General features: G+C 34.9%; 1 protein-coding gene across 7 annotated transcripts in view; it reads left to right on the top strand.

Moving 5' to 3' along the window:
• The window catches only part of TFEC (transcription factor EC), a 227338-nt gene that overhangs the window by 27692 nt on the left and 186851 nt on the right, over positions 1-12795 (top strand). The window contains exons 2-3 of one of the 7 annotated variants that reach the window (XM_063642144.1): positions 3306-3409; positions 10209-10518. The exons of 5 other annotated variants lie outside the window; for them this stretch is intronic. The gene's annotated coding sequence lies outside the window, so the exon portion shown is untranslated. The remainder of the gene's footprint in view (positions 1-3305; positions 3410-10208; positions 10519-12795) is intronic. One more of the 7 variants, XM_063642145.1, reaches the window with a different exon arrangement.

The following is a 12795-nucleotide window of genomic DNA, read 5'->3' as shown; positions in this document are numbered from 1 at the left end:
ATTTGTGTGTATACTACTTTATAGAAAATTTTAACTAGAAAGATTCTACAAAGGGAATGAAGATGAAGGAAGTCTTTGAGAAATATAATGCAAGCTGAGTGCAGTGGCTCATGCCTATAATCCCAGTACTTTGGGAGGCCAAAGTGGGCAAATCACTTGAGCCCAGGAGTTTGAAACCAGCCTGAGCAATATGGTGAAACACTATCTCTACAAAAAATGAAAAATTAGTCTGGCATGGTGGTTTGTGCCTGTAGTCCTAGCTACACGGGAGGCTGAGGTGGGAGGATTGCTTGAGCTCAGGAGGTTGAGGCTGCAGTGAGCTGGGATTGTGCTACGGCACTCCAGTCTGGACAACAAAGGGAAACTCTGTCCCCACCACTCTACCCCAAAAAATAAATACTGTGCAGAATAAAGACAGCAGGACTGAAGACACATAAATAAGCTCTAAATGAGCTAACTGGAATGATTATCTGGAAATTTATGCGTTTTTAAACTCGAGATTCTGACCACTTGTCTCTTATCAGTTTCTTCATAGGACTTTCACCAAGCTTTAACTGTGTAGTATTACTTTTTCTTGTAGGTTACTATATTACCATTTTCATCTCCTTCTCTCTGCATTTGATAAAATTTCTGCCATTCGCTTACATGTTTGCTTATATATTTGTCATGCTGCCATAAAGCGCACGTCTAGGATAACAATGAAAGAGACAGATTAGGCCTTAGCTCTCATGAAATTCATAGTCTAGCTAGTGAATGGATAAGAAAAAAAACTGATAGCACCCTGTGATAAGTGCAATGTTAGTGAGAATATAGGAAACTTACAAGAGAAAACAACACACCCCACAATTGGTTAATCAGAGGAGATTTCTAGTGGATAGGGCTTCAAATCTGGAAAAGTGAACAAAAATAAGTTTTTCAAGTAACTGTGTGTGTGCGCGTGTGTGTGTGTGTGTGTTCTTGCATGTTTGGTGGCAGGAATATAGTGATATAGACAGGAATGCAGAAAAAAAATGACTCAATGATAAGCATCATAGCATGAGGGGAAGGAGAGCACTGGAAGTTTATGGTGATAGGAAGTTTATGGTGATAGGAAGCCACCACTGAAGGGGAAAATGTACATCAGAAAAAGGCATCTGGAAGAATGATGATACCCATCTTCTCCACAATTTGGCTAAGCACTAGCCTCAGAAATTATAGAACGTAAGAATATTGAGTTTTTAGTAGGGATGAGGTTTCACCATGTTGGCCAGGTTGGTCTCAAACACCTGTAATCCCAGCTACTCGGGAGGCTGAGGCAGGAGAATCGCTTGAACCTGGGAGGCAGAGGTTGCAGTGAGCTGAGATCCCACCACTGCACTCCAGCCTGAGCAACAGAGTGAGACTCAGTGTCAAAAAAAAAAAAAAAGTAAGAATATTAGGAATACAAAGGTAGCAAGAAAAACACCATGCAAGGGGGGTTGTTTTCTAGATTTTGCTCCTTTACTATTTTCTTGGTGAGCCTTGGGGATTATTATATTATCTTTAATACACAGTGACATTTAATGCTCTCTGTATGCCATATTTAAAAAGGTGACATCTTAACATTTTATTTTCCTTTTATACTCCTTTGATCCACTACTGAGTGATATACCCAAGTCAACTGAGGGAGTAAACAAAAAAGGACAAGGGTGAGATTGAAAGAATAAAAACTGTTTCAACAAAAAGAGAACAAATGATATCTAAAGAACCACTTTCCCCCGGGTATACACAACAACCTGTCCAGATATTGGGACAAGAGAATGAAGGACTCCTGAAAAAAGAACCCTTTGACAAAATAAATTAAATAAATAAATATTGCCAAATGGGATTTCTTCCAAACCTCCAGTGGTAGTAGATTTCTGGTTTATTGGTCTTTACCTTAATTTCAACCTTTCTGACTGGTTTTGACTTACATGAAGCTCCTGAAAACAGTACATGTCTGGACTTTAGGTTTTTATCCGATGTAATAATTCATGTCGTTTAGTTGATGAGAATAATTTGTTTACTTTTGTTGAAAGCACTGATATATTTGCACTTACTTCCATTGTCTTTTCTCTGTTTCTATTCTTTTAGTGTTTTTCAAATGTATTTACCTCTAGACTTTCTAACAAATCCCTATTTGTTCCATTTTTTTCTTTACCTTCAAGTATTACAAGATTACTCATTGAATTACTCATTGGATCCATCCTCTCATTTTGCTATTACCACCCAGAAACACACATCTCAAACTATCAGTAGTAAAAGTTTGTTTTTTCCTCAATCAATAACACTGAGGCAGTCAAATATCTAAAACAATTTCACACAGTTTCTGTAAGTACTGCAGATCAATAACAAGTAATTCATGCACAGGTACAGATCAAATGATCATACTTTGAGAAGCACTAGTCTAGAGTTTTAGTTTAGCTTTGATTTATAAAAATAAAAATTAGTTATTTTTATGTAAAATAGTTAAATTGGTATATTGACATAGTTTATCATTTTTGTGCTCATAATTATTTATTATAAACCACACCTTCCCCCAGCATCAGTTGTATTCTTGTTGGATAATTCTTTTAGTTATTGCATGTGTAGAAGTTGATTTACTTTGCCCTCACCATGGAGTGTCAGCTTAGCTAGGTATAAAATTTTAAATTGATAATTATTTTCTCATTACTACTCCATTGTCTTCTAGCTTCTATTTTTGCCAATGAAAAGTCTTCAATTCTATTTCTCATTCCTTTTAAGCTAATCATTGTTTTCTCATTACTAGCTTTAAATATTTTTGTTTCATATATTATGTTTTGCTGGGAGTGGTTTAACCTGGTTTAACTTCCTGCGTATGTGTAATGTGATTTCAAATTAGTGTGCCCAAGTTTCAGCTTTATTGACTATTTTGCATTTTACATGAGAGCATGTTAGTTTGTGCAGTAGGAAAGTTATGTACTTTGAGTTACTGCTTTTTTAGTAGCTGATCTTTTCTCTTGTGGTTTTTGGCTTGCTTTAGTAGTATATTTAGAAAAGCCTTATAAATTCAAAGACTGTACATATATTTAGATGGATTAAAAAAAGAGTAGTTTGACAAAAATATTGAGAGGTAAATGAATCAGGAATAACATAAAAGTGGGGTGTGGGTGTGACTGGGCTATAAAAGGCAACATAGATAAGCCATAACTTGATATGAATTTGTAACATGGAGGATGAGCCATTACTTAGAAATATAAGGGAAACAGGTTCAAATTTATGTTTTCTTTCACATAAGTTGCCTTTTTATTCCCAATATTCTTACTTTTTTTTTTTTTTTTTGACAGTGAGTCACACTCTGTTGCCCAGGCTGGAGTGCAGTGGTGGTAATAGCAAAATGAGAGGATGGATTCAATGAGTAATTCAATGAGTAATCTTGGAGTACTTGAAGGTAAAGAAAAAAATAGAACGAATAGGGATTTGTTAGAAAGTCTAGAGGTAAATACATTTGCTAAACACAGTGCTTTCAACAAAAGTAAACAAATTATTCTCATCAACTAAACGACACAAATTATTACATCGGATAAAAAACCAAAGTGCAGACATGTACTGTTTTCAGGAGCTTCATCTAAGTCAAAACCAGTCAGAAAGGTTGAAGTTAAGGTAAAGACCAATAAACCAGAAATCTACTACCACTGGAGGTTTGGAAGAAATCCCATTTGGCAATATTTATTTATTTAATTTATTTTGTCAAAGGGTTCTTTTTTCAGGAGTCCTTCATTCTCTTGTCCCAATATCTGGACAGGTTGTTGTGTATACCCGGGGGAAAGTGGTTCTTTAGATATCATTTGTCCTCTTTTTGTTGAAACAGTTTTTACTTTTTCAATCTCACCCTTGTCCATTGTTGTTTACTCCCTCAATTGACTTGGGTATATCATTCAGTAGTGGATCAAAGGAGTATAAAAGGGAAATAAAATTTTAAGATGTCACCTTTTTGAATATGTCTTTTTTTCTATCCATGCTCCTCCCTAATTACTAGTTTAATAATTATGTACTAAAAGTCATTTTCCCTCAGATTTTGAAAGTGTATTGCTATTGTGTTCTTTTTTCACTAAAATTTCTTGATAGTATTCCTTTTTTCATCTCTTGGGCTGGGTGCTTTATGGCCTTTTCCATCTGGAAACTAATGAGCTTCAGTTCTAAAAATAATGTCTTTATTCTTTGTTCATCCCTTCCCCCTCTTTATTTTCTTTTGGGGACTCCTAGTAGTTTACTTAATGTTATACTTCCATGATTGAACCTCTATCTTATTTTTTCCCTTCTTTTAGTTCCATCAACCTCTTTTATTTCTGCATTTTAAGATAGTCCCTTACATTTATTTAGTGAGTAAAAAATTGATTTGTCCATTTTTAGTGCATCTGGATTTTTATTTCATAAAAGATATTGTTTTGAGGTTATTAATTTCAGGCTTTGTTTTATTCTTTTATCCCCTGTACACATTTTCTCGTTTTCTTTTGAGTTTTTTTCCCTATGCCTTTCTTACTGGGAGATTTTTATACTGCTTGGCTTAAATTCTCCAATATATAAATCCCTATCATATTTGAAGAGGACCAAATGCAGGGTAGGGATGTGGGAAGCTAGCTGATCCTAGTTACATTTTCTCATGATCTATTTTCGCTACTGGGCCTCTGTGGTGTCAGGGTGGCTCTCCTTGCTGTCCTGTACAAGCTCTGAGATTTCAGTTTGCTCAGTTCTTTTACACTGACTCTTGATGGTTTGCAAATCACAACTTAGCTTTCATCTCAATTGTTTAATATTGTTAACTGTCAGCTGGATATTTTCTTCTGAAAGGCACTTCAAGCTGCAAATATGTCTTACTGAAGTTGTCCAATCCCCGGAGACACCAACCTTACCCTCTTTTGGTCTTCGTTTCTCTAAATGGCATTAGTTTTGAGTTCATCCTTGATAGATGTTTATATTTAAGTGAATCAACCAAGTCTCAGTCAATTTTTTTTCTGTGTAGGATCTCTTGGAATTGTCCCTTCCATTCTATCTCGGTCACTACCATACATTCCGCCAACATTACCTCTTTCCTAAACTAATGTATTCTCCATGCTTCCTTTTTCAAGACCAATTCATGCATCGCTACCTGACCAATTGTTCCAAAGCACAACCATGGTGGTCTTACTTAGCTGCTCAAAAATTTCGTTGATTCCTAGTTTGATAGATTAAAGCCAAATTTCTTAACTTGGAATTTAATATCTTCCATACTCTAGTTCTAAGTCAGCTTTCCAACATCATTTCCTATTGTTTCATGTCACATTTTCTATACATCATACTAAAAGGAATGATCTAAGTTCTCATACCCATCCTTGCTTTATCAACTCTGTGCCTTTGCATGTGATAAATCCACCTCCAATGCTTTCTCTAATACCCTGCAACCCTGCATATTTAAATCACACCTGCGTTTTAAGATAAATCACAGATTATGCTTCTTTCATCAAGTAATCTCATCTCTATTGAGGTATCTGCTGTCCATTTCTTATTATACTCACTGTTGCTGAGGGCCAGTTGAGTAATGGATTTACTTTGTACTCACAAAACATAACATCTTTCTAATTGTAGGCCTTCAATATTTGTTGAAGTATGAAAATTCAGGCTATCTGCATAATATCTGGTATAGTTACTTAAAAATTAATTATGGAATTATTTATGATCTGTTGAATACATGTGGATCTTCTCACCCTAGTAAGATACTTGAGGATATAATGCAGGCCATTTACATTCTTTGTTTACCTCTACCATAGCTTGCACAGTGCCTTGCATACATAGTGCTCTTTTGTGGTAAAATAGCAATATATACAGAATAGAAGTAATTGTCCTTCTATGATGCCTTTGAAAATGTCAGTTTGAAAAATTGGGGGAAAAATTTACATAGGAGAAGCATTTTCTTTCCTCTCCTCAAGATAGAGTCAGTTGCTATCCCTTAAAATAGTCTAATTATTTTACTGGAGACCTAGTTATAAAACTACTTGCGGTTGCACTAGAAATAGAATTCTGGTGACACTTAATGAGATTTTTCAAGTTCACATTACTTATTCTGCAGACTTCTTCATTTGAGTAGATTATTTAATATTTTATTTGTTTTATTATTCACATTTTGGGGGTAAAATATTTCCATTCACATTCAAAGTTGGTTGAATTATACGCCAAAGTTTGAGTGCATAGAACTTTCTCCCAGTCTTGCTATTTCCAGTGTGCAGCTGCCTAACGTATCTGTAATTCACATCCCTGGAGCAGGTTTTATGCTGCTGCCCAAGAAGTAAAACTTTGTCCTGCGTTAGAATGCAAGTTAGCATTTCATTACCTGTTTAATAACAATTTCTTTTTTACCTCGTTTTTCCCTCTCTTTGTCTGAGTGAGCTTCTTTCACTGTTTGCACCCAAAGTAACTATATTCCATTAAAAACTTTCGTGGTTATATTATACTATATATTTTGGAATATGTTTAAATGTATCCTGGCATTTTGGGAGATACTTTTCTTTCAATTTGTCACTGGCATTTTACATAATAAAGGTGGATAAAATTAATCTTTTCCCACTCATGGAATATAGTTCCAGCAATCTTTCCCCACTCCGTACTCTCCTTCTTCTTTCCTTGTCACCTACCCATAGACGACTAAAGTCCTTTAATTGCAGGAATTCTTATCTATCCATTTCTAAATCAGTGATTTATTCATTGACCTCTCGTGTTATGTTTAATGTCATACTAAGATTTGTGGGAGATATAGACACATTTAAACCATGGAACTTCCTTTGCAGACATAATACTTATAAAACAATTAAATAATAATTAAATCATAAACTTGGTGTTAATAACCATGAATGTAAGAACTTAGAGAAGAAGGAAGTGAACATGATAGGAGTAGTAGGGAAAAAGTTATGAAAAGGTGGAATTTGAGTTGGATGAGAGTACTCAGAAATAGATAAAAAGGGTGGCTATGTTTGAGATTTGAGTGTGGTGAAGCATCAATAAAGAAAAGTACCCAGTGGGCAGTCATTATGTTTGCAAAAGTGGAGTCTGGGGATGTGCGGGTTAGACCAGGCTTGATATAAGTGACAACAGAATCCACGTAAGCATTCAGTTTTTTTTTGTAGGGAAGTGGCATGACAAAAATGATGTTTAAACCCACTATTTCAGGCAAGACTCAGAAGGGCTTATGGTGTATCAAAAGATGAGGAACTCAAAAGATGACAAAGTAGCTAATTGCAAAGATTAAAGTAAAGGTAACTGCAAATAGAATGCTTTCAAGACCAACTGGAATCATAAACTAAGAGAAACTGACTCAGAATGAAAGAAAAAGGAGGGGTTGGATCCAAGGGACAAAAGGAGAGACTTCAATGTTACCTTACATTCTTGTAACAAACCCCCAATATTTTTGAATTCCAGTGCATCTTGTTCAAGTGCAGTTATCTTGCTGGGGCCACTAGGTGGTGATCTTTGTTAGTTGGTAACGTAGTTTTTTAAAAAAATGTGAGTTCAGCAATTGCTCGTTTTTGTTTCACACAATCCCTGATATATAACATTCATACCTATGGATATATGTTCATTAATGTTTTCCTTTCTCTGTTTTTTTCTTTTTGATTTGTACTTTCAAGTAAGATGGGGGGATCGGTTAAAAAAAAATGTAGATCTCGGTTCTCCCGCTTGTTTGGCTCCTTGGCATTTCCCAATCCCGGGCACTGCTCTAAGGGAGAATGAAGCCAGAAAGGGCATCTATTACATAGCTGACATTTATTGTTGTCATCCACTAGAGGTTTCCACACTAACACCAGTGTTGGCCACAATGAGGAAAGTCGGGGAAAGGGGCATAGGCAGCTGGGCTAAAGAATCATTCATTTGCCATCACCTTGTTCCAGTCGTCCTCAACCTTCATTGCTTCTGCTTGCCCTAGAGCCTCATCTTCTGCTTCTCATTATGCTGGAGCTCATATGCTAAGCCAATGGTTACTTCCTCCAAGTTGAAGAAAGCCTACTACCTGGCAGATAAAAAGGAATACAACTTGCTAAAGGGCCTGGTACATAGCAGGCACTGCTAATGCTTGTTGAATGAGTGATTCAGTGATGAATGAATGAATGAACAAGCATCACTAATGCAGTGGAGGGAAGAGATGTCTTGGTCCCAGAATGCTGAATGCATGTTTCCATGGAAATCTTTTAAAACATGTAGTGTGCTGTTTAGTGTTATGAGGGCAGGTGTGTATGGCTTACCTGATTTCTTAGACCCCACTTGCACAGAAACCTAACCACCATGGCTAACATTGCTCCATACGAAAATGCTTTCTGAGTTCCAAACATTCAACTTATTAATGAACTTTTGTTAACCTGTGACTTTATAACAAGTTCTTATTAAATGAAATAATAGCACAGTTCATAAAAGTCACTTTTGAAGTGCTTAGTCACAGTAACATGTAATTAACAGTAAAGGCTTAAAGTGCAAACAGGGGTCTTATCTATCCAAACACTTTTTTAATGCCAAGTTTCCTGATGATCTTTAATAAACCCTTGCAACTGTAACAACAATTACAATTTCAGTGGCTTCAGTAAGTCTGAAGACTCCTCCTTAATTTATTTCCAACATTTCCCTGTAGAGAAGAAATTCTGGGCACCTAGCTACAGCTATACATTTGTTACCTGTTCGGAAAATTAGGTTGTCAATTCACTCTTTAGTGGAAGAAAGGAAGGTTATATCCTTTCCTCCCAATAGCTACATTTTAATGAATTTTTTATTTTACTGATTTATTCTTGACTGCTTTTTCCTTCCCATTTGACCTTTTGGACCAATCAGGGCTTTTAGCCAAGGATCAAAGGAATTTGAGTCCTGGCTTAGGCAAATCCCAGACTCATTTCTTTTACCTTATTTCCCTGTCTTATCTCTATCTGAAAAAGATAATCATCACATAATATTAATCATTTGGAACTCTGACCTCTGAAATAGTGAGTCTGTAAAACAAAATTTCTGGATAGCAAGTCAATATATTTTAATGCCACTATGTCTTAAAATAGTAATTTGCTTTTATATATTTATTTTTTGTTGAAGTGAAATTCACATAACCTAAAACTCACCATCTTGACCATTTTAAAGTGTACAATTTAGGGACTTCTAGTACATTCACAATGATGTCAACCATCATCACTATCTAATTGCAGAATATTTTCGTCACCCCAGAGAGAAACTGTGTGTCCATTAGCAGGTACTCCCCATTCCTCCCTCCTTCCAGCTTCTGACAACCACTAATTGGCTTTTTGTTTTTATGAATTTGCCTATTCTGGACATTTCATGTATGTGGCTTTTGCAATATGTGGCAACATGCAGCTTTTTGTATCTGGCTTCTTTTACTTAATGTAATATATTCAAGGTTCATTTATGTTGTAACATTAATGGTATTTTATTCCTTTTTATGGATGAATAATATTCCATTGAGGGTATATACCTCATTTTGCAGATTTATTCATTCATTGATAAACATTTGGGGTTGTTTTTACTTTTTTGGCTCTTATGAATGATCCTGCTATGAACATTATGAACATTTGTGTGTAAGATTAGTTTGACCATTTGTTTTCAATTCTCTCGGGCATATACCTAGAAGAGCAATTGCTGAGTCCCATGGCAATTCTCTAACTTTTTGAGCAACCTACTCTTATTTTTACATATAATAATACTGGTTATCCTTCTGAAAGTTATTAGCTAGGGTTTTTTATAGAACCAGTAAATATTACAGGCACTTGATGCATTGGACTGGAACACAATTTATTATCGCTTTAATCAATAGTTGAGGCCCCAAAGACAGAGTTATTTAGATAGTGAAGATACAATATGGCATTTCTTCAATCAAAATTACTGAACTATACCTCTCCCTATTCTGTGCTTTCATTCAACAAATATTCATTAGGTCCCAGCAGTACATTAAGCACTATTTAGGAACTGTGAATACAGGCAAAAGACAAAACAAATTCTACGCTAATGAAACTACGTTTAAGAAAGCAAATAAATAATTTTAGATATGCATAAGCCCTGTGGAGAAAATTATGCAGGGAGTTGGCATGCAGTCTCTATCACAGACTGTAAGGATAGTGCTTCTGAAATTTTAGTGTGCATGAGAATCATCTGGGGATGTTGTTAAAATGCAGATTCAAATTCAATAAGTCTTGGGTGGAGCATGAAATTCTGTGTTTCCAACAAATTCCCAGGTGATGCCATGCTGCTATGAATGGGCAGAAAAAGCCTGACTGAACTAGTGACTTTTCAGTGAAGACGTGAATGTGGAGTGTGCATCAGGAGCCATCCAAGTCAAAATCTAGGAAAAGAAAATTCCATGGAGAGAAAGGAGCTTTTGCAAAGGTTCCATGGAGGGAGAAGTCTTGGTTATCTGAAAAAAAGTGATATGGAATAGCAGCCCATCTTCTTCCCTGAAACACAGGGGCTCTACAAACACAGAACAAGCTAGAAAGCATTTGACTCCCTGTTATACCAGTCGCAGCCTATTCTCCACCAACAAATGTAAGAATTCATTCCCAGACCCAGGTGCACCTTTGCATCAGTTTCCTGTGTCTTACCGAATATATTTTTGCAAAAAAATCCTCTTCTCTCATAACATTCATTGCAGCTCTAATTTCTTTTTAACCTTTGGTTTCTTTTTTTTTTTTATATCTTGTCTGTTTTACTTAACATTGTAAGCATTTCCAATGTAATTAACTATTCTGAACCATGACTTTATATGGATGTATCAAGCTATATTTAGAAATTCCTGGATTTATATAGTTTCCACTGTTTAAATTCCTTTTGGGAGACCTATTTCAAACAAGACTATGATAAATTTATTGTATATAAACCTAATGCCATATCTCTGATTAATTCTTTAGATTTAAAAAGTATAATAATTGGATTTTGATAAATAAAATGTAATTACCCTCTAGAAAAATTGTTCAAATTTTTACATTCATACTATTGGTGAATAGTCCTCATTTCCACTCCATTTCACCCCATATTAACTGGCTAGTGTAATCATTTTATTTAACTTTTTAATGACATACAATTTACACACAATAAAATTCACACTTTTAAAGTGTATAATTCAATGTTTTTTTTAACATATATTCAAAATATTGTACGTATGATTTGGTTAATTCCTTGAGTTTATTGTGTTTAAGCTCTCATTTCATTTTTCTTGTTGTTTCTCATAGATTTTCTATGTAGTTATTTGTATCATTTACAATTAATAAATGCGTATTTTAAAATTAATTTTAATTCATATTTATCTTTCCGGACCTATTGCATTGGCTGGATCCATGTTTTTCTCAATTATTGCTAATACGATTTTTCTGTATAATGTAGTTTAGGGGTATTTGTTTTCAAGTCAAACGTATCTGGGTTAAACATACCACTTCTTAAATGTGTAGCATGGAGCAAATTACTTATGATTGTTGAGTTTCAGCTTCTCTATTTGGTAAAAATGGGAAGCATTAATAAATAGATTTATTGAAGGATATAAAAAATAAGATGCTTAGCAAAGTGCTCAATGTATGGTAGATATTGATTCATTTTTCATTGACTTTCTAAAGATCAGTGCTGCTCAGGAAGTAAAATCAGGTAAAGATGATCCACAATAAAATGCTTGTGCTAATATTAAATTATGTTCATATAAATACTGTTGTCATTGAAAGTTTTTTGTAGAAATCCTTGGGCTAGACTTTTTGACACAGATAGTTATTTTATTGTGCTGCCTACCTATAACCAGGATCCCATTTATGCCAGCCCAGAAACATAGCTATTTGTGTCATTATAAACCTCCAGAGAATCTGCATTCTCCCTTGGATAACTCATAGATGTGCCTTCCAGCGCTTATAGCCATAAATCCTTAATCTCTAAATTAAATACCTCCTACTGTATCTTTGCACTTTTCTCTTTCATTTTGTAATCTTTCATAATATGCAACTATTGAATTTGTTTTTGTTAGAGGAAAAGTGTTAGACACCACTAATCATGTCTAAATTCTTAGATATACCTCATTTATTACGTTCAAAATAGTGAGAGTGCCCTGAACAATTGTGTATAGGTGCAGGACTTATATAGGGGCCAAAAGAGGTACCACAAAGCCTTAAAATTAATTTCCCCATTAGGAAAAGGTGCCAGCAGGTAGTCAACTGATCAAAAGAAACGGTTTTAGCTTTTTATGATGCAGGCACAATGAGCTCATTATTTTTTATACATAACTGAATACAAACGTTTTATTGAAGAACTTAATGAAAACTTTGAGAAAACATTTGATAATTTTAGAATTTGCAAACATTTTGCAGGTCTGAACGTATTTGAAATGGAGGGAATAAATAATTCAACAGAAAGTTTTAGTGTTTTCTAAATGTTGAAAACTGTTTTTCTTTGTTAGACTGACCATCAGTAGTGATATGGAATGATGATTCAGAGACAGGTTGAGTGAAATGTCTATTCTTGTCCCAAGTCAAGGCAGTCACTGAAAAAATTGCTTCAGGCCATAACTTTGGCATGCCATGGGTTAAATAAAGGTCAACTCTTAAGAGAAAAATAAAAATCAGTTGATCTTTTGGTGTTAAAGGGGCAAAATAGTTATCATTTTAGATGCTTTTAGTGCTCTTATAAATTCAAGGATTTTGGATTTCTTTTTCCCTCAACTGAGAATTTTCAGGCCAGTGGTGTCCACAATGTATACGAGTGCCTTGGGGCATTTTGAAAGGAAAGAGAAGGAATTTTACCATATTTTAGAGCAATGTTCTTGCCTATACAGAATCTTGCATAATACTT

The sequence above is a fragment of the Symphalangus syndactylus genome, chromosome 6 (assembly GCF_028878055.3).
Source record: "Symphalangus syndactylus isolate Jambi chromosome 6, NHGRI_mSymSyn1-v2.1_pri, whole genome shotgun sequence".
Taxonomy (NCBI): Eukaryota; Metazoa; Chordata; class Mammalia; order Primates; family Hylobatidae; genus Symphalangus; species Symphalangus syndactylus.
The sequence above is the reverse complement of the archived record's forward strand: the minus strand, read 5'-3'. Positions and strand labels throughout refer to the sequence as shown.